Here is a 23985-nt window from a genome sequence, read left to right on the forward strand (position 1 = left end):
GTATAATATTACCTGAGTAAATAGGGAGGGCAGAGCAAACAATATTTTGCAGGAAAATTTGAAGGACCTGACCTACCTTGTCTTGGTAAGGTTCAGCTGTCTTCTTTTGTGTCCTGCTCATCCAATTTGGACAGTAGACTACTAAGCTACCTCAGTGGAGTACCACTTGTGGCTGCCTCCACCCTCTTCAGGTCCATGAGAGGCTGGGAGCTACACCCCTGTATACTGTGAGAACCTGCCTGCCTGATAGATTGTGGGATTAGGAAGCCACATCTGGCTCCTTGTCCAGAACTTTTCTTAGCTTTATTAGGTACTATGTTTGGATATTCGAGCCTCCACATTGGATGCCATTTGTAATGATTATCTAAATTATTAATAAATTTCAGGAGTCTGATATAGAGTTAAAACTGATTTATCAGAGAAGCGGCAGAATTATGGAGGGAAGGTGACTAAAACAAAAGATAATTACTGGGAAGTGAAAAAAAATATGTTCTATATGAGAAGTAAGCATTTCACTCTGTAGTAAAGCTCTTTAAGCTCAGGAATTTAACAACACAATAGGTTCAGAAAATCACTGAAACTGACCAGATACAATAGGTCTCTGCCAACAAAATCATGTATAAGCAGTAAAGACTGTTGAGAGACATTCTCAGACAAGCTAAACTGCCTGTAAAAAGCTTAAATCACCCAAACAACCAAGAAGAAGCTCAGACCAACTGCATCTCCTGAAAATGACACTCTTCAACCTGCTGATTTGCTTGCAGATGGCACAGTGAACTCAAGTTCTTAGCTTTGTGAACTGCCAACATGCTGAGGTGGACTTTGGTGATGCAGCTGTTTTTGAATCATTTATTCTCCAGGCCACCCCAATAAAACTCATTGGTCCACCTAGTTGGACTTTGGTATTGTTGCCTCTCTGGAAAAAATAGACATTTGTTCACAGCTCCTCAGGGTTAGTTTTACATGACAGCTGGTCTTGAATGTTGTTCAAGTTCTTGACTTCTTTTGCGAACTTAATTTACTTCTGTTGTAGACAATTAAAATAAAATGTCAATGTCTCACCCACCCATGCTGAATGCTCTATTGAATCCTATCAATTTTTTTCATATATTTAGGTGCAGTCAGATGTGAGGATTTTACTAGCATGTAACTTTTGCTTGCTAACACTTTATATTTCAATATTTATTTCAAGAGTATTTGCCATTGCCAATTGGAACACACTTCGACTTCTTCCAAATACTTGCCAGTTTATTCAGCCTGTGTCAAGGCGGACTTTTTGTTTCATCTTTCTGCATAGGGTGAAATTTCCACAGTTCTCCATATATAAAGTGATTTTGCCTATATTTTGTTTATTTGAATATAATATTTGAAAATCTTTATTCCTGTTAGTAATTATTTTTATTTTTCTGGAAGCTATAGCTTTTGAGACAGTTTAGCTTTTAACCACCATTGCAGTCTATTTTGTTTCTGTCTTGCCTACGCAGGATTCAGTGATCAGTCTGAAGCCTGAACTCAGTTCTATCCCTGAGCTCATCCTCAGTCTGTGATGTGTTCATGTCTGAACATAGCAGGAGCAAAGTGTGGAATCTAAACAAATTGTAGTTTCCCCTGTAGTTTATCCTCTTTAAAGTTTTAATGGTACTTTCTAGCCCACCGAGCTTTACCTTGTATTCCCTTTTTTTAATCATTATACTCTTCTGAGATTGCTAATCCTTTAGAAAGAAAAAAAAACTTAAAAACCTTAACAGAATGTCTTAACCTATCTTATGATGTTGTTCTACCTGAGACAAAACAAAGTTTCTCCTCCTTTAGACATTTCACTTCAGGTGTCTTGAGTATGCATAAAGTGCCATAGGGTAGAAAACAAGGACAGGAAAGTAAAAAGAGATTTCCACTCACATCTTCTGAGCATTACAAGTTTTCTTTTCTCTTCTTTGGGATACAGCCACAATACCACAATAACCATTTCTGAGTCCAGGACTGCCTCACATGCAGGGTAAGATGCAAGAGAGATAACATTTCAAAATTGAAAACTCATCATTCAGTAGAACTTCCAATTCTGGTGTCCTTCCCTTTCCCTCTGATGATACCTACTGCTTAGTATTCTGAAGTACTTCTTATCCAAGCTTGGTTAGCAGCATTTATGAAGAAGAAAGGCTGGTGTGTGTTCAGTTCTCTCATGCCAGCACCAACCTTAGCCTGTAAGATCAGACAACATCAATGCCTTCATGGTAATATGGCCATAGATATGTGTATGGGGTCCTGCCCCACTGGGAACTTAGGTCTCCTGAGAAGGGACCAAGGAAAGGTAAGTGCACCCACCCCTCACCCTTTCCCCAGCCTCTGCCCTCTCCTCACCCCAGAGGATCAGATGCAGCAGGGAGCCAAGTCAGGCAAGGTTTATTTAAAAACAGTAAGCTCTTTTAAAGCATAAAGAAAACAAGGCTGGGGAGTGGGGTGGGTAAATGTCCCTTTGGGCCAATCATCCTCATCTTGAAGGTTACCCAATCATGTGCCTAGTCTACAGTATTTTCAGCATTGTCCATTAGGGAATCATGTACTGACATCATCTTTCTTGACCTGAAGCTCCAATCATATTGTTTGTAAACAACGTGGGTTCTACCCTCTACACATTCTCTCGGGGCCAGCTTTACTAGCACCTGGTTCCATAGCCTCCCCCCCCAACACATATATATGCTTGTTTCTGTTGGAAGACTGTTTTTTATAATTAGCACTTTTAAAGAATCCAAAACAATTTTAATCATTATTGAATTTTAGCAATTTGAATTTCAATAATTCATGGATATTTTTAGAGTGATGAGGGAGCTAAAAAATGAGCATATTTTAAAAATGAGTAGGTAAAAAGGGTATGAATCCAATTGACTGTGACTAATCTCTCTCATGAAGTTGTCCCAAACTGAACAGTTGGATTCTTTAAGCTCAACACCTCCCATCCAAAGATGAGCCTTTTTAATAGATCATCATTTCTGTATACATTTTAGCGATCTTTCCAACTTGTGTTTTGGAAAGTGAATGGCTTATAGGTTTTGACCTATGATTTTCACATGCGTGCCATGGTGTGTGAGCACATGCACACATATACATGAGTGCATAGACACATGCACCATAAACAAGTAAATGTAGAATATAATTTAAATGAATATAAAAGGGAAATCACATTAATTTCATCCACCTCAACTTTTACAACTATTTTTTTCAAATTTGAAGGCATTAGACATGTTTCTATTTATAATAGAAGATGGAGATAGCTGCTAAGCTAAAATAAATTGCTGACTAGTGTGTATTTCACTGTTTTTTTATTCATCTTCAATGTCACATACTATTAGACTTGTAAAGTAGACACTTTAATTTGAAAGACTGGAGCCATCACCTTTATTTGTTTATTTAACTAGTACATTTAATCCAGTTTCTGTTTTATGTGAATATATTCAGATATAATATTTTGATCTCAGATAGTATTGTAAAAAAGTTACACTAATCTTAATTTTACAGAAAATTAGGTCTTTGAGACACTAAATAGTATAGGCAAGATTTTATATATTGTAACAAAGGTGGAATTAGATTCTCATCATTAAACCTCCAGAAGGCTGGTCTCCTATACAACATCATGCCTCTCAAATGTTCAGGCTTAAGAAAACTAGTCTCTTTCCTTAAGAAAACTAGTGATTTCTTTCCTTCTATGAATAAAACAATGAGAGATTTATCTTCATGATTATAATTAAATGTTGGATTTTCTTAGGGACTCAAACATGTACATAGGGAAAAAAATGATATGGTGAGCCTGACTCAGGGAAAATGCTAAAAGCTCAAGCTTAATCAATAACTACATTAAAGCTTTCACTGATCCTGCTCCAGCAAAAAGATTCCGTACATAAAGTTGCTTGACAAATTCATTTGATGAGTTAAATGAGAGTATACCTCCTAATTTGTTTTTGTATTTAATTATCCATTTATTCTTTTGATTCATAAGCAGTAATTTCATACTGTTGATTCCCTCTTGACCTTGTGCTTGTAACTGAATCCCAAGATCTGGCGTGTGGCCCAGGAATATGTAGAAAACTGTTTATATTAGCAGCAAGCTGCCTTGACTGCAATGCTTTGATTTAATGTTATAACTCTACTTAAAGGAGCATAGCTTTCCCATGCACACTTCATTCTGCTTAAATCCCTTGTCATTATAACAGATGTTTGGATTATTGTTCTGTAAACTATGTCAGAATTTCAATCTCTAGTATCTGTTTATTATTCTCCAAGGGTGATATTACAAATGTTCTCATGCACAGTTAATGCTTATAAAACAGTCTGTCTTATTTCCCATAAAAACTCTCAGCAGAAAGTTTTGCTAATCAGAGTAAATATACCTCATTTTGGAGAGACTGTTTTAAGTATTTAGGAACAAGTGATGCCAGCTAAAATGGACATTACTTCAGTGGATGTGCCAGTCATTTATTAATACCACAGCATTGTAGAATATTGAATTAAAGGAAACTTATAAAATACAAATATAAAATTTTAAAGCCATATTAAATAATTTTATTCTGATATTGGGATATAATTTAATTTATTTAATGCCTGTGGAAGGCTTATCAGCTGACAGAGCCTTATGGTTTAAAGTACCTATTACTAGCTAAGTAAAATTATTAGTATATGGAAAGAACGGGAATCAGGATGCTTACAATGACATAAGAAACACGTCAAGAGCATACTGCTAAAATTTTAGCTTTATTGGAAAATCTTAAAATAAAAGACTATGGGTTTACTGGATGTCTTAAAAATAGAGTCATAAGCCTCAAGTAGTAGTTCCCTCCTGTTTGGGTGAATTAGAGAGGCTTTTAAAGGGATTTGAAATAAGATTTCAGGTGACTTGGTCCAACTGAATGCTTACACAAAGAACGTAATCTCCACAATATCATTTTTTTCTGCTCTACCTTTTTATATCTTAATTCTTGCTTAAATGAGAATGGGTATGTGCTGAGTAATATAAATATAAATATAAAATAGCATTAAACAAATAAACTTTAGCAAAATGGATCTAAATCATTTAGAATGATTGTTATAGAAAATGTCAAAATTCTTCTGGGAAATGAAAGGTTAGAGGAAGGAAAAATTCAAGGAAAAGGGTTAGTTACTTATCCAATCACAGCCCCCCCCCAAAAGGGTGCTGTAGCTGTGACGTCATTTTCCCTGAAGGAGTGGACACAGTTGGAAGAGAGCTCAGAGTCTGTCAGCATACTAGTGCACATTGTGTTTGCATTTAGGATTTTAAAAAACCATGTTGGAGGGGAAAAAAAACAAGGTCAGCTTCGGAAATGATGAATGCCTTTTTGCTGAAAGCTGTACTGAACGTCCTTGAGTTTAATCAAAACTATTTGTTTTTAGTCAGCTTTGCTGTTGTCTCTTTTACTCTTGTCCACTGATAGCTTGACATTAATGACATCATAAATCATGTGAAGTGGCGGCTTGGGCTTGGTAGCATTTCAAGTGTTTGTGGAGACGTCCTGGGATATCTGAAGGGCTGGTGCAAGGCTGGATATCATCCCAGACTGCATCTTACTTTATGGCATTATTTTGGTCTGTAGAAACACAGAGTACATTATTAGTGGGACATATCTCCATTAAAAAAAAGTCTGACTCCTGATTAGAGGCAAATTTTAGAAAGAGATTAGTGATTGTGTGGATTTACATTTGATTTTTTTTCCTTAAATGTTTTAGATTTTGATTTTAAGCCCTAAATTAAAATACGTGCCCCCCTTTTTGTCAATAGTGGTGGCTAGTCAAAGCTGTCAGCAGAGTCCATTTGCTGGTCAGTTTGTACATTGTGAAATTGAGAGTTGAACCTTTGTAGAATTTGAACAAATATATCACTCATACTTTTGCAAAGGATACTGTTAAGCATGAAGCATCGTCTGAACACTGGAAGTGTACTCCTTGAAAAATGCCTGTCTTTTATCACATTTTTGTTTGAAAATGATTTCACTGAATCACTCCATGTTTGTGGCTTGTTATCTGGAGACAGAGCTCTTCGAACATACTTTTCATTATCACCACACTGTATTGCTAAGGAAAGAAACCTTATTCTTTAGCTGCTTTTTACTTTATAGTATTTTTGTACCACAGACTTACCAAGAGAATAATATATACATTACTTACTTCTATATCTAATTAGTACACTAACAAATTAAAGAAATTTCTTTATTTTATAAAGAAAACTAGCAAAGAGTGATTTTATTTTTCTGTCAAAGCAAAGAACATCATCTTGAAGTGTGTATCCCATATTGTATTCGAGCACTTTCCATAGCCCAGGGGAATGTCATCTAGAAAAAAAAAATATATAAGCACATGTCCAGATGCAGTTTTTCAACTATATCCCAAGTGATTAAGTTAAACTATTGTGCAATATTGGGAAAAAACTAAGAAGAATAACTTCAAAGAATAGCATCTTTTGACATGTTGAATAATCCTATCCTTTGCTTTTAAAATGAACTTCAGGGGAAAGATGACTACGGGTACCAATTCTTCAGGCTATTTCTCCAGCTTTTAATTAAATTTTATATGAATGTTAAGAGGTTATTTCTCCACATAACAAAAAAAGATGTAAAAATGTTTACTGAAAATAATCTAGGTTAAGATGATATTAACAGTTTTTCTTTTTTTCAACAAGATATATTGCCAAAATAAATGATTTTGAATAATGTTACATTCTTCAAATATTGATTCTTATTAGGAAGGTTTTTTTCCCATATATTGGTTCCACTTATTATTTATTTTCTATGACTCACACTGCTGTAACATAATTATTCTCATAATTAAATCACAGATGACCTTAAGGTAATAATGCCTGAATCTTTAAAGCACCGCATTACTTTGAGAAAGAATCCAATTATTGTCCTGTGCTTCCATGCTGTCTCTCATGGTTTGTTGACAATACTTTGTCCAGAGAGTATGTTGCTTTTCCCACAGAATCTTCTACCTGTTTTCTTCATATCTCTCATCAAAAACAAATGACATCTTAGAAGGATTAAAGCACAGCTCAGTGGTAGAGCTCTTCTGGTGCGTTCCTAAGGACTTGGGTTCAGTTCTTAACAACACACCCTTGCACACATGCAAAGAATCATTTATGTGAGTGTGTGACTGGCTAAGAGCCTTTGATCTCCCCCTCTGTGATCGAAACAGGCGACATTATTTTCTTGAGATTCCATCTGTGTTAGCATTATCCTCACTGTGACCAAAACACTGAAGGAGGAACTTGAAAGGTAGGTGATTTGTTTTAGTTGATAGTTTCAGATGGTTTGTCCATGACTGAGAATAGTCTTCATCAGTCCACTGTGGACAAGAAAGAAAGAGAGAGAGAACCAGAAACAGGACAATCTTTCCATGATGACTCACTTCCCTGCCCTATTTCCTTTATCTACACTCCATTTTCTAAAATTTCAGAACCTGTTAAAGCAGCACTTCCCCTTAGGGACCAAACACCCGACACACCAGCCTGTCCAAGAGGACACTTCCGAGCCAAAGCCTAACACTACACATGTTAGCGGAAAGAGTCACAGACTTCCTCATCCATGCTTTTCCTCTGGATTTAGACATTCGAGATAACTACTTTTACTACAGTCATAGAAAAATTCATTTTTATTCTTTCCAGAAAAGCTAGTGCACATTTCCAACAAGACTCAAATGGTTTGGATCCTCTGAAATACAGCAAACTCATTTTCATGTTTGGGCCAGAAAAGAAAATCATCTTAAACTTCCAAGTGTTTCATATGCACACGTCTTTACTGACTGATCCTAAAAATATTTATGTTGTACCACATATGCACTTCACAGCCTCTCTTTTCCTATTAATCACAGACATCGCAGTAAACACGCATTTTCCTGGTAAAGGGGGGCACAGTGGCATTTTTCTTTTTATATCTTCAGAACTTCATGGAGAATTTTCATTGTCCATCCTCTACCACCATGTTTCTCTCGGTCTTCAAGGGGTATTCTCACTCATAGATACATACATACATCCCATTTTTACTCATTTATATCATATCATGATGAATGATATTTATTTTTGGAGGTAATAGTTTCATTTACTCTGAATTTCATTTTAATCTAAGCTCCTATTAGAAGTCTGGTGTAAAAATATAATTTCTGAGTTTATTCCAAGATGAAGCAAACTACTAGTCACAAATAAATGTTGAGTAATAGTAATTATAGTGAAGATTTGGGATGTTGTATTTTTCTAACTAACAGCCCCCGCAGTATTGTATATCAAACAATTATTAAAATCCTCTGTGTGAATGCTAAGCTGACGTATTTTACAACTAATTGTCTTTTTAACTATGCATAAAGTATATATATATATACATATATATAGTGTAAGTAAAATTAATATAGCAAGGGATGTATTAAAATGATATATTTGCATCATAAAACTATTATAGCAGCCTCATTTCATGACTGTCAAATGCAGTTTCACAAATTTGCTGTTATTGTGACACCCTGAGAAACTTCTTTCTTATCTTAAAGATAATAATTTCAAAATCATGCATCTTTCAAAATGTCAGCATTGTGTGTAGGTCTGGGAGAGATGCCTAAACTCATGCCAGAAGGACAGGACCAGATAACAGGAGCTGCTCTTTGGAAGGCATGCTTCTCAACAGTGACCTGAGTTAGCCAAGTGTGGGAGCGCTCTTCTGTTCTCAAAGTATTCTGAAGTTGAATGTGGCAGAGGCTTAGCATTTAGATATGATCCACAAAATAATACTCCTTTATCAGAACTTTTTCCATATTGTGTTCCTAAATTTCATTCCAGTTGAAGTTATTTTTAGAAACACAGTAAATGTGGCCTGTCAGTAAATGATGGAAAGCAAGCAAGTATCTGCATACAACTTTGGATATCTATAAAGAGATGGGTGTCACATAGTAGTAGAAGTTTTGTACTATACAGACATCTAACCAGGACTGTGAGCAGAGATGGGATGCATATCCACTGGCAAGCTGTTCCTTTTCTTATGCTGGATAAAGAAGACCTCAGCAAACCACACAGGCAGGAGGCTGTGCATGTAAAGGCTGTGACTGTTCACAGTTCAAACACTGGTACATGTGGACATCAGAGTCCTTTGTAGAAAGATTTTTGTTTCATATTTTTAAAACAAAAGAAAATAAACTGGGTGTGATGGCACATGCTTGTACTGCCGGATACTCTGGAGGCTGAAGCTGGAGGATCTTTTGATCTTGGAAGTTCCAGATGGGCCAGGGCAATATAGGGAGATTACTCCAATCTTTCTCAAAATAATATAGTACAACACAGAACAAGAAATAATAGCCAATTAGTCTTAAAAGCCAGCTTATGTTTTTAACATGAGATAAATGTGACATTTAAATTACATAAAGCTAGAAGATTTTTAAAATTGCCTAAGATACCCAATCTTTAAATAATGATAAGATTTCTACAACTGAACCTCTTAACCAGATTACTAATTTTGTAACTATTTGTCTTTTTTATAACTGTTGTAAATCATGTCATACTATTAAATACCTTTCCAGTGTCATCTATAAATATAACTACAACATGATCACACCCACTACACTAGGCACAGACATTTGTTTCTTCATATTTACAAAGTGTGGGAATAAGACTACAGTTGGAAAGTCTTTGTAAAAGAAAAAAATTTCTAGACTCTGTCTAACTTTTCAAATGGAAGAAGTAACCTCCATAATTTGACCTTCTTTCCTTGAGTTATTGATGTGTGAATGCTAATCTCACACTAGGTCAGGGTTAACTCCAAAGAAAAAGCTATTGAGCTTAGCTAATATCTTAGTGGCTCTTGTCAATATCAGTCTGCCTGTGTAGCTGTGGCTTCCAGGTTTGAATCCTGGTGTTTTCTGTAGTAAATATAGTAAAACCATTGTAAACATCTTCACAGGCCCTATATAAAACACTTTAATTTCTTAATACAATTACTATTTATTGACCTCCTATAAAGATATATAGAGTTTTAAAAGGATTACTAAAGAATGTTGAGTACTTGTCCTCTCCCATCACATGAAGAAATGTCAGACATAAATCATTAAAATAAAATAATTTCAGCTACACATTCTAGTGATAAGCTCTTCTATCCAGTGAGATAGTTATAAGACAGCATTCTTTTATTTAAAACATTGAATATTTTTAGAAACAGCTTTTGAAAATATGAGATCCTTTTATGTACTTGCTTGTCATGAGAGTGCTAGTGAGTAACAGAAAATCACAAGAGGTATATGACGTATGGACTCTAAAGCAGTATTTTATTACAAAAGCATGGAACCCTGCTGGCATATGTAATTTAATGTGCACCATGCCTCCCCTAATTCAATCAGGTCTCTACATCTCTTCTTTTATATTCCAATTGGATTCCATGTGCTAAAGCCATCAAGATTTTCAGGATGAAATGAATGCTTGTATTAATCCTGCAATTTCCATTTAAAACACAGCATCGATTTGATTAATAAGGTTTGATGCTGAATAATTATATGCCAAATATGTAGGTTGTAGCAAAACCACAGATGTGACCACCAACAAAAGCCTTATGGGAGAAGGGGGTCAAAGGGAAGCATTGGCCATGACTGAGGTGATGAATTCTTCGGCTTTTCTTTTATGCAATTAACAAGCAGGGCTTCTATTAATTTGCCACCCCCAGAGCCTTGACTGGTCAGATGTGTCTGGGTCAAGGGTCAAAGGGGCAGAGTCAGGGTCAGCATCATAGCAGCCATGAAACAAAATGGGAAAACTAAAGAAATCCAAATGACTTGGCTGAATATACATTCTGTAGCACAGAGGGGTGGGAAGGAAGTGCATCTCCTTAATGTTAAGATTGCTGTTTTAGAATAATAAAAATGTTCTTTGCACATTTAATTCCAAGTAATCAATCTAAGGTGTAATGGTTGAGCATCCAATAAAAGAAAATCAATGTGGTCTCTACAAGGGAAGACAAACAATGCTCACCTTTACTAAAGGGATTATAGGTTAACATTTATTCAGTGTATTGTAATCTGACATCAAGTGCTATAAAATTAAGCCAACAATCCATTACTAGTCATTATAGGCTAGGTGCAGATTTCATGAAGATAGGCTCCTCACCATTAAACTGTGTCTGTGTTATGTCTATGATTTTTTTACAGTAGATGAATTTCAAATAATTTTACTTTGTTACTTGAATGAAGGCATATCAAAGTGACAAATATATTTCACTCAAAAATGAAAAATTTTCACTACTTAAATTTTCTTCCAGTCATTAATTTCTTATATAAAACACATGCTATTTTTGTTTCTATCACAAGAAACTGAAGAACTTGGCCATGAAAGTGAACTTGAAGTTTCCTCTCTAATCCTTGTATTTTAAGACTGTAAAAGATACTGTAGTAGTTTATCTCTTTTATATATTTCTGAGATTAACATGCATTTCCAAATCTCTACAGTTCAGACCTACTTAGGAATGCAAGACAAGCAATAATGATTTATCAGTATTAAAAACTCATAATTTTATTTATGTAAGTACACTAAAGCATACATTTTATGTTTTAAACACTGTAAGAACAGGTTATTTTTAAATAATATGTCTCAAAGGAGATTAGATGAGTCCCCAGTTTTAGAAATGATGCTTGTTAAAAGTATAAATATCTCAAATATAAATAGCACAATTCATTAGTATATCAGCCCAGTAGGAAATAAGAATTTCATTGACCATTGCTATTTCTCTACCAAAATGGAGTGATCTTTTGAAGTGTTAGGAAAAGTTAGTGACCACTTACTACACTTAATAAAAAGTGGTTTGCAAACCTGTCAAAAATCAACATTTTTCTGAAGCAACCATGCTTATTGTTAGAATCAGGGCCACTTTTAAGTGTGAGGAAAATCATTACCACATGTTTGAAAATATTGGTGATATTTTGCAGATTGCATCACTCTGCAGCCTAGTGTTACTTCAAAACATTTCAGAATTACTTGGTAGTAGAGAGGGAAATTGAATTTGACACTATTTTCATTGTGAAATCTAAGCTTAGTTTTGCCACCCCTACTTACACAGAGCCTTTAGTTTCCATTTGTTCAGAAACAGAAACAAGCTGACACTGAATTCAGACTATAAAATTCTAAAGCAAATCCATGTATGAAACATTTATCATATATCGAACTATGCACACATTATCATTTTTCAGAATGTTAAAATTTAGAAAATTTATCACAGTATCAATTTCCATATTACCCTACTTACAGAATCTTACTATTATCTTATACTTTTATTGGTACTGATTATTAAAATGAAATAAAAATTGGATCATATTTTTATATCATTATAGAAAATTCGGGCCTCTGTTACCATTGCCTTACTCTGTATCTAACACAGTAAAAGCAGCGCTTCAAAGGGTGCACTAATACTTTCAACAAAGCTTATGGGCCAAACTAGAAATAAAAGTGCGGTGACTGTGCATCAATTTTTGTCACTAAGTTGCAGCTGTTGTCATGCCTCACTTGTTAGTTTGTCCCCAAGTCTGACTTTTGGTAACATTTACCTGTATATATGGAATGCTATGAATTGATCAAATTGAAATCTATAACTGAGCAATATTTATTTGACGTTGACTTGAAACATCTCAGTTGGATGTTTTTGTTTTATGTGTTGAATTAGCCCTGAAATATTAAATTCTTGGCATTTAAAATTAAATTAAAACTAAATGAAACACTTATGTAAAAGTGATTTTTTAAATATTCAGACTATGAGTTCTAAATTTGAATATTTTCCAAGACCTGAATCTTACTGGATTCGTCACAAATGCTACTTTTCTTCTTTTATTTACAGAAAAAAAAGAAATATTTGTTCATTCTCACTATGCACAAATTTAGCTTTAATCCCCCTTTCATTCTGTACAAAAAATACTTAAAAAACAATCAGAAATGCAAAAAAAAACCATGAGTTTTATGGAAAAAAAGGTAATGATTTCTTCATTTTTATTTGTAAAAGATTAGCTTGCTTTGGGGCATCCAGATAACATGAAATCACTTCTCAACCAGAAACAGTGAAGATATGAACTCTGGGCTAACAGTAATGGCAAAAATAATTTCAAACTGAAGGCAAAACCACTTCATTTTGTGCACAGTGTCTGAATGTCTTCCACTGGACTTCAAATAAAAAATGGAAAACATTTTAGCAAATGTAGGGAAGCGCTGAGTATATGGCACTGAGAGGCATTTTTGATGTTTTTGCATTTTTGTGCAGAGAGAGCTATAAAAGGTTGCCAATGGGGCATTGTAAAACCACAGTTAACGGTGAATTTTAGATAGATATAACCAGTTAAAGGTGATTGAATAGCAAGGGTTGAGTAGTGCTTATTATACCTGCTGTTGGGAGACTTCAATTCATTATTGTAAGAGAATGAAGACAGCACAGCGTCCAGAACATGCTTGTAGTATTGATTGGGCTTCTCCACAGCCTTCTTTTAGGATGCAGAGTGCAGTCAAACATGCACAAACATCACTCAGTTCCCCTGATTCTGTCATGTGCTTCTTGTACCTCAAACTAAAGCAGCCTTAAGATAGCGCAAAATGCTTCTTTATTTGAAGGCAGACAGGGCTCTAAGCCTGACTCCAGGGGCTATGCAGATGTGGTGACCTTTCTTCCAGAGACCAGATTTTACACTCAAATTGTCATTAAAGCTCTTGTTTCCCTAGAGGTTTCCAGTCAACTTGTGTTCTCTCTCCATTAGGGTTAAAAGTCAGAGTGGCACCATGCCCACCACGCATACTAAATGAAATGGAGCAGAGATAAAAAAGGCACATGGTCCTCCCTCCTGGGCAGAGGACATCATTCACAGACCAGTCAGAAATAGTGAGGCTTGATGAGAAAAAAGAAAGTCACAGTAAACATCTCAGCCTGAATTTTGTAAGATCTCTAGAAAAATATCTCTCTTTGTAATTTTTGAATCAGAGTATTTACTCACTCAACTTTCTTATATTTTTTGGTTGTATTTCTAAGCTTAAGAAAATTAGTTTACTACTACAAAGTATAATAGATAGCAAGAAAATAAAAATTAAAAAATGTACATAGTCTACAAAGCAAACACAAGCTTCTCCTTCCAAGCCATCAAAATGACAGGACAGCTATATATCTTACTAGAATAGCCTGACAAAAACATCTTTTCTTACCTTTTATTTGCAGGCTGTCTGGGACCAAAATAACTTTAAAAATACCAGGATCTCTCAATCTCACAATGCATTTCATTTTAAGGTTATCTCACAAATGAAATTCAGAAAGAAAGAATTTCTCTAATGTCTCAAATGAATCTGCCTAATATCTCAGGAATAGGATGAATTTTTGACCTATTGATATGCTGTGTTTTCATCCATGGGTCAATCCCAAGAAGTAAGACTCATCAAAGTAAGTCTTTCTGCTTAATTAAGCACTTCCTCATTTGAAATCCAGTGCAAACAGCTCCATTTTCTCATTGGAAGAGGAAGAGGGATAGGAACCAAAATTGCTCTTTAAAAAAATGTTTTAGGACCCTATCATTACAAGGAAACTGAGAAGCAGCAGAGTAAATCCAGAGGAGAGCAGTCTAATAAATATCAATAGCAGGTCTGCACCTGAGATATTCTCCATCCAAATATGAGATCTAACAGTCTAGAGATTTGTACTGGTGTGGTTCATTTTTGTCTGATTTAAAAAAAAAATACATTGTGTAAATGAGTAAATAAGCCAAGTAGATGTTTCCAGACATAACATCATTTAGCAGACCTGAACCTCAATCTCAGCCTTATGCTCTACAATAGAGCCTTTAGCAAGACATAGGTTTTCTTCAGATTTTTCATGTTTAATGTGTAAATTGAGGCTAATGACATATCTTGGTGACTTCTAATTTTTTCAGAGTAAAATTCCCTAATTGTGAACATTATCAGGAATCTGTGAAGACAGACAGACACAGCAACACAGGTTGTTCTGAAGCTCAAGTATTACCAGTTTGCTGGCTAAAGTACAGCTTGCTCAAGAGGAACAGAACTCTGATGAACCTTTTGGCTAGCCATGAATTTTCTAATTCCCTTTGCTTTTTGCACCCATCCAACATTCATAGAACATAGTTTTTCCTAGAGGATATCAAAAATAGTTTTAATTTTGTAGTTGCCAAAGTAAAGGACATGCCCATTGGTCATTTGATCCAAGTCTTGCCTTCCATGCATCATCTCCTTGTACCTAGAATATCACCATTCACACTATCTAATTGAGAGATCCACAATCTTCCCTATGAGTAAATAGTATTCTTATTATGAATGTTTTCTTTGAATTAGTGATAGGCCTTATGCTTTTCAAAACTCCGTAACCTGTCTTTAGTCTGAAACTTCCTTTATTTCATAGTAGCAAAACATTGAAAAAAAAAAACCGATCATTTTTCTAACACTCATAGTCATTAAGGCAATCACTCTGCCTTTGAGGTATAGCCCTCACTCTTAATCCAGGCATTATTTTTTTTATTATCTTCTTCTAGACCATAAACATAAAAGGGTAAAGCTTTGTACCACAGATGCCTCTACAGACCATCCCAGCTCTGCCATCCAAACTGCATGCAATTATGGTAATTACAACCAATTTAAAGATGTCCAAACTTCCTATGTGTCATCCCAGGGCACACAGAAATGAAGAATTCAACTTCTTTCTCCCCAAATCACTCTTTTAACTTTTGTTCATTCTCAAAAGTCAAATTCATAAATGATATAAGGTCAATACACATTACTAATCCCTTACATTAACTAATATTTGTTTATACTCCTGTATTAGCACACACTGATGTAACCTCATTTGTCACCTTGTGTTGTTACGGTGAATATCATTAAGATAATATTCATTTAATGGTAACATCTATTATGTGTCATACCCAAATACTCACGATTTCTAATATATATGTACACTGATTTTCTCAATAAGAAAGGACATTCATTAATATGATTCATACTCTGAAGTTGGTGAATATCTGCGGTAAAAAACTTAAATTCTTCAGAGTCATGATGACTCTGAAGATCAATGTTTTACAGGTAAGGATATTGATTTCCATCATTACATGCTTATTTTTCACAAAATCTTTTGCAGGAATGAATTTTGACATAAAGTTATATTCCATGGATGCCCCTGAAACTCATAATTTTTTATATTTATTTTCATAATAATCTCTTGATCATTTACATAAATAATAATCATGGGTGGTGCTAATAGGAAACCGTGGGGTGCTGGGATACACATTGCTCCTTTTTAAAAAAGTCTGTAACTGCTCAGCAGTTAAGAGCACTTGTTACTCTTCCAGAGGACCTGGTTTTGGTTCCCCACACCCACACAGCAACTTACAACCATCTGTAACTCCAGTTCCAGTGGATCTGATACCCTTACCCTCTACTGACCTATGTAGGAAAGAGGAATACATATGATACAATGCATAAATGCAGGAAAACACTAATACACACAAAATAGTAAAATAAGTCAAAATATAAAAATTAAAATGCTCTGAGATTAATAGGTCTTAGTCAACCTTATAAAGAATAAAATCATGGCTTGACATCAAGACTCATGACAAGTTCTAGGGCTCCAAAGTCTAAATATCACACAACATTGTGCTTATCCCTAACAATACCTAAAAGTTGCTGGCACATAATTCTGTCAAAAAATTTTGAAGTTCAAAAGCTTGAATTTTAATTTGCTATAATTGGTATTTTTCCCTAAATTTTTATTTCTGCTTAACATTATAAATTTGGAAATTATAGTCAAATTCTGGGACATTTAAACATCTACTTAAATAGATATCTGTAGTTGGTTATTTATTTGTTTATTTATTTATTTATTTATTTATTTATTTATTTACTCTTTGGTGTTTGAGGGATCCACCACCCAGCTCCCAAATAAATCTCATGAAGTCTTATCTTTTCTTACAAATGCCTGGCCATAGCTTGGCTTGTTTCATGCCAGCTTTTCTTAAACTATTCAACTTTTGCTTCTAGGTTTTTACTTCTCCATATACCTTTCTTTACTTCTTATTCCATGGCTGGCTGTGTAGCTAGGGGGCTGGACCCTGGAGTCCTCCTCTCCTTCTCTCTCTGCTTCTGTAACCTCTCTGCACAAATTTCTTCTCCGATTTATTCTCTCTTCCTGCTGGGACTGCCTGTCCTTTCTCCTGCTGAGCTCTTGGCCTTTCAGCTCTTTATTAGACCAGTCAGGTGTTTCAGGCTGGCAAAGTAGCACAGCTTCTCATAGTTAAACAAATACAACATAAATATGCTGGGCAATGGTGGCACACACCCTTAATCCCAGCACTCAGCTGGCAAAACCAGGCAAATCTCTGTGAGTTTGAGGCCAGCCTGGTCTACAGAGTTAGATCCAGGATGGGCACCAAAACTACACTGAGAAACCCCGTCTCAAAAAAATAAAATAAAATAAAACCCAAAAAATGTAATATATCTTTGCATCAATAAACAAATATTCTACAGCATAAACAAATGTAACACATCTTCAACTATTATTCCACAACAGATGTCCTTTATTATCTCATTTTCTCCTCTGAGCCAGAAATCCTCTATTTTAATTCTTCATCCGGTGTTTATTGGTGTCTACAAGCATTCCTTGAAAGTGTGGTTTGGTCAGCCTGGACTTGGAACACACAATATCCACTGCTTGACCCTGAGGTTCTTCCCTAGCATCCAGCCACACAGTTCATCTGGCACCACTAGATGTAGCCCCACTTCAAGCATGTCACTGGAATGATAGAGGGAGAGGGAGAAGAAGAGAACTAAGAATGCTCTCACACTACTCAGGACAGCAGAGAACCTAACTGTTGTCCTCACACCATCTTTTCACAACATCCTCCATTGCTTATCACAATGGTTTAGAAGACTAATTGGGTTTTCTGATACTCTAGACTTTCTTTAGAAAGCAAACTATAGGCTGCCTACACTACTAAACCTCAGAAAACCCACTGTTATTACCAGATACATGTCCCAAGTTTTGTTCAGTTATCAGTGTATTCACCAGTAGTATGTTTAAGTGAACAGCTAAAGAGTTCTTTTTATTTTTCAGGTACTTCTCTCAGAAGGTTTCTTTTATTATTTGTACTTATCTGTAGATGAGTATCTGAGCCAATGAGTAGCTAGATAACATACTCAAATTACAATACTATGAAACAAAATAGTTGGAATTTGAATGTGCTAAGTCATTCACCTGAAATATCCTAACTACAACAATGCCATCTATCCAGATGATCTGAGAGATGTGAACAGTCACACGTAAACTAGTGCATTGTATTTATCTGGATTATACACATATGATGTCCCTAAAAATTGATCCTTTTAGCTAAAGTCTAATGTAACTAAACTATTTCTAGCTAATTTAACTACATCACACAATAAGGTACAAAAATACTTATAGAAAGAGAAAATATACAACACCCAACTTAGTAAAGTTTATATATATATCATATATCATATAAAGTTCATATATATATATATATATATATATATATATATATATATCAAGCAATGCAGATGGATCTTTGAAAGTGAGAAAAGAGTGAGTTCATCAAATTATGTTGAAAAGCATAACAGTATTTGGACTAATTGATATCTTAATAATAACTATGGTATGAGTAAATTAGATTCTTATTGGTTATTATAGGTAGTTCTTGAACACATTGTACTCATTATTACAAGAGTTTTGAGAACAAATAGTAAGAATATTAGAAAGACTGCACCTGATTCTACAGTTGGTTATTTTCTGTGTCTTAGAAAAGCAATTGTTTTATTATTTTCAATACTTCATGAAATTAAACTTGAAATCACAGGTATTTTTCATAATTAAATTTCCTTTTCTCATGTTTAAAGTAAGTTTTCAAGAAAAGTATAATTCTCAAAATATGTTTACATAAAGGAAATCACCAATAGTAGTATGAGAGATAATTTCATCTTCTTGTAAAAATTAAGTTAAGAAGCCTGATTTATCATACCATAAGAAACAACCAAAAACTAAACAAAACATATTTTTAAGACATTGAGTATCAAGCAAAAAAGTAATAATGATGTCTTTAGACATAAGCAACAAATGAGGCTAACTAATCCTTTGATTGTCTCAGTTCACTATCACAAGAGAGTTTCTGGCCTGTGGCACAGTGAGAGGAAGCCTGGGGGAAACACTAGACAGCTTGAGTTGAGAAGATGGAGTAGAAAATCTAAGACAATCAAATCAGCTGAAGTCCACAGTAATCATGTCATAAAGGTGGGACTGAACAAGGAGAGCCCTGGAGATCCATCAGGGTTTGCCTCAAACATTCACTAGAGTGTAACACATCCATTTTAGGAAACCACATGAAATCCTTGGACTAGCTGTACTAATGTCCAACATCTGTTCAGGACCACAGTGTGAGAGCTTCTGTTTACAAGGCCTCTGGTAGAAGAATTACAAAGATGGTATCTCAATTGTTGAGCTCCTTAGACTAAGTATTCCTTGTATTCTGTTTAGTAAATCTTAAAACGGGGTCCCAAGGGATTAAACAATTTCTAAGTAATTTAGCTGTAGCACAAAACAAGGTTGAAGAAATTGAAATGGAAATACAAAAATACACAATATCCAACACAGTAGTTAATAGTATCTGTCATCTTCTCAAAGTAAGCATTGTGTAAAACAGAAAAATAAGATCCATAAAAGAGATTCGACTTATTTATATCAACAAAAAGCTGACACAAATGTTAAAAAATAGCAATGACTTTTAGAACAGTTTATCAAAACTGAATTATATATGTTCAAAATCTTAATGAGTTAAGAAGACATAAAAACCTACCTCAACATCAAAAGTTGAAACATGAAAAGAAACTAATAGAATATTATTCAAGTCACCAAATACATATACAATAAAGTTCACAAAGGAGAATAAAGAAGCAGATACAAAGTGTTGTAAATAATGTACAGAACAAGAATTTTTCTCCAATTGTTGATAGAAATCTAAATGAAGTGTTTTGCAAGACAATTTTGAAATATATTAAAAGCAAAATATGCATATATCATATACTCTAGCAATTTTTACTCATAAATTTATCTCAGAAAAATGAAAATATATCTAGAAATAGGAGCATGCATAAAAATGTTTATAGGAATTTTATTTGCAACAATTTCAAAATGGAAACAACCCAACTGTTCATCAACATATTAATGGATAAAGTGTGTATAGCAAAACAAGACATGATTCATACTTAAAAAAGAATGCCATTCTTTCATACCACAACATAATTCACACTAAACTATGATATCCATAGAGTAGGAAAGATATGCATATAATTACATAATGGAAACTATGAAGTTACCTATAGTATAAACAACACAAGACAAGACTTTTGGAAGCAATATATGGTGATCAGAAGGATTACAGTGTGGACAGCTTTGTGGTGCTGGAGGTGTCCATCGTCTTGATTATACTAATGGCTTCACAAGTATATGTATTTTTAATAGTACTTCAACTATGTAGCTTAGATATGATCAACCAATTTACATATGAATAAACCTTTGAAAAACAGAGTGGAAGGTGTTGTTTTGAAAAAGCATGAAAGTAGAAAGGGAACTTGAGGCAAACAGAAAATGGGGAATGAAGAGAGTGTAATGAGGACGAACATATTCTAAATACATTATACATGTAAAAAATATAAAAATATCATGAAACAATGTATTTGTTTGTGTAAGATGAGGGAATAGACACTTATACACTGCTGGCATAAACCCAAATTAGTAGAGTCAAATGGAAGACAAAATAATAAAATGTGTAGGAGAACCACTTTATAATCCAGATGTACCACTCCTGGGCACAAATCTGATGGAACTGAAGTCAGTAGACAATAAAGGTGCCCCAACACCCATGTTTGTTAATGCACCAGTCAATAGCCAAGCCTCCAATCAGATGGACAAATAAAGAAAATGTGCTACACATACACAATAGCATTTTATTCAGCCCTAAAGAAGAATGAAATTTCCCTATTGGAAGGAAAATATATAGAACTATCATGCTATGCAACAACAACAGCAATAATAATAATATCCAGATCTAGAAAGATAAATTCAGATTTCTCTCTTATGTGTAAACTAGATTTTGGTTAAAAAGATGTAGAAGTAGAATATGAACTATTTAAATAAACAGTAAGCATCTGCAGCAGAAGGAAGAGAAGCAAGAAAGGGTAACAAATGGTTACATATCAGGCAAAAACACAAATTGCACACAAATAAAAAAACAACTTAAAATGAGGAAAGGAAATAATTATTTTATAGTACATGGTGGATCAATTTAAATTTGATTTCCACTTTCCCTTCCTAAAGTTCATCTGGATCTTTACTGATAAAACCCAAACCAATCTGAAGGTGTTTGAGGGTGGTGATGATACCTCTTCTTCCTATAGACACCCCGGTGCTATCCGGCTCTACTCACTTGTAATTATTTTGCAAGCCGCTAAAGATTCCTCACTGTGTTCCCCACAGTCCCATTAGCTCTGCACCTAATCCTACCATGACACCTCTCCAAACCCAGAGTAACTGTTACTGTTCTTCATTTTCCAAGGCCTCTTCAGGAGCTGCTTTAATGGTACCAAATATAGTCAGGATCTCCTAAAAGGAATCACATCCTTCTCAAGAAAGGTAGTGCCAAGAGCTTGACCATGACCATTAATCAAGGAATGACAAATGTTAAGGGAACAAGGACAGTGAAGCACCATGGTTAGAGAATCACGTTGTCACCCATCTGGTCATGAGGAAGTAAGCAAAAGGAATTGTCATAGGATCCAGTGTGAGCAGCAGCACATCTCACTAAAGCCCTGAGCTGGGAAATTCACCCTCTGTTACACTGTTGCTCTGTTGGAGAGGAGCATAAAACAATAAACAAACAAACATATACACAAACATACATGTATACACATGTACAGGCATTCATACACGCATACTGTTTTTTCAGTACTGAACTTTATCCACTGGCCTTTTGCAGACAGAATGCTGGCTGGCACCCTGGACAAAAGGTAGATGAGTTGTTCAGTACCTTGAACAGAAAGCAGCTACTGACTTTGAAGCACAAATGGAAATCTATATGTGGAAAGGGAACAGAAACCGGTGAAAGTTTCCTTGTGGGTCTCTGTGTGGCTATAATGAAGCTAGGTGATGGCTCAGGATTACATTCCAAGTATCTAAAAGTCTGCCAGTGCGCACTGGGTACTTTCTGATGGGCACCAACATCAGAATTGTATTACGCTGAGAGGCAGCTTTCTAGATACTAACTCAGTCTCAGAGAGATGACCCAGAATTTGAGTTATTAATAACTAAATTTTTAAAAAATAAGAACTCGTCTAGGTGGTTTTTCAAGTCAGAAACCTCAGAAAGCTTAAGCTACTTTTGTCCAATCTACCACTTTAACCCTGGCTTCAGCCTTCTGGTAAACCCTTAGATCAGATATTACTTCTTACTTTTTTTACTTTACTTTTTTTAAATGGTAGCACATTTTTTGTTTTTTTTTTGTTTGTTTCTTGCTTTTTTTGTTTTGTTTTTAATACAATCTGTTTCTAACTAATCAGAATATATAGATTGGATGATGTTAATTTTAATCGTGAGATACATAAGGCTAGCAAAATATTCATTGACAAAATTAAAATAAAGTTGCCCATCTGGAATCCTTTGCAGCTAAACTATCACTGAATCAGAAGGTAATCTGCATGATAGGGAACAGGTTGTCTGCAACCAAATTTAACCATTATTACAGATCATAGTACTAGAGGTTCCCTAGCACTCCGTTTAATGTTGGTGATACTTCTTCAGGTATGTGCAGATAGTTCCCTAACAAGCACATCATCAGAAACTCCTGCCAGAAACATTCAGAGCTGACTTGAGGATGGCAGCTCTGTGCCCAACACAGCAATGCCAGGGACTTATTAGGAGTGAATGGCAGAAAGAGCCAGAATACTTCCTGTGGGACACAGGGGCGAGAGCTGAGCAGCCATGAGTCTGCAGCATGTGGTGAAGACTGAGGTTGGAATTAGAAACTGGAGGATTCCGTACCAGAAAATCTGAATCTTTTTCTTTTCTTTTACCCATTTATTCAGGAAAAAACAAAAAGAGATAATTTTTTTCAACCTCATTAGAAAAAAAAATAATTTCTTCCATGAAAGAAGTAATTTCCCAAGGTAATAGTGTAGATACCAATAGATATATTGTGACTTGTGAAACATATCTTACTTTGGGATGTCTTTATTGTCTCAACGATATAATCTACAGACCTCTGTGTAAATTTAGCTTCTGCTTAGAGAAGAATTTAAATATTTTACAAGTAATATTAGTACAATGTAGTAATATGTTCATAATCAAACTAGTGCCCGATACCTAATAGTCACTATGTTCCAGATATACCACACTTTTTAAAAATTATTTCATAAAACTATTTGGACAATAACCTAGAGGCAAATCCATAATTTTTTTCTAATTTTGTAAAAAGATAAAACCTGGCTTTAAAATTTGACAAATTTCCAACCTTCCATAATGTATGAATAATAAAGTTGGAATTCTAACTCAATTGTGAAAACTGTGACTTTTTAAAAAGTCATCCTAATAACTTTTGATTTATAGCTGCTTTAAGTTTCCAGAGATCAGTAAATTCTAAAAATATTTATATCATCATTTTCTTCCAATTTGGTGTTCCTTTTAATTTAATGTATAGAACAATGATGTAGTAGATTCTCCTCAGACAGGAGCAAAATTTCTCTTTACATTGTCTAGCACTAAGCTGCAATTTGTATTGACAGGAAGTCCATGTGACATAAAGTTCACCATTTTAAAGTGTTTATCAGCATTTGGGGACTTACTAATTAAACATTAAATTGTGTGGTTCTTGACATTTTCATACATGTCTACAACATACTTCAAATAAACTTGCAAAGTGATATGCAATATGAGAGACACAGCA

The 23985-nt window shown here is 34.8% G+C and overlaps 1 long non-coding RNA gene across 1 annotated transcript in view; it reads right to left on the minus strand.

Moving 5' to 3' along the window:
• Positions 1 to 1902: 1902 nt before the first annotated feature.
• Positions 1903 to 23985, minus strand: part of LOC119088746 — a 30598-nt gene continuing 8515 nt past the window's right edge. The window contains exon 3 of the long non-coding RNA XR_005092464.1: positions 1903 to 5594. This is a non-coding gene — a long non-coding RNA (uncharacterized LOC119088746). The remainder of the gene's footprint in view (positions 5595 to 23985) is intronic.

The sequence above is a fragment of the Peromyscus leucopus genome, chromosome 11 (assembly GCF_004664715.2).
Source record: "Peromyscus leucopus breed LL Stock chromosome 11, UCI_PerLeu_2.1, whole genome shotgun sequence".
Lineage (NCBI taxonomy): Eukaryota > Metazoa > Chordata > Mammalia > Rodentia > Cricetidae > Peromyscus > Peromyscus leucopus.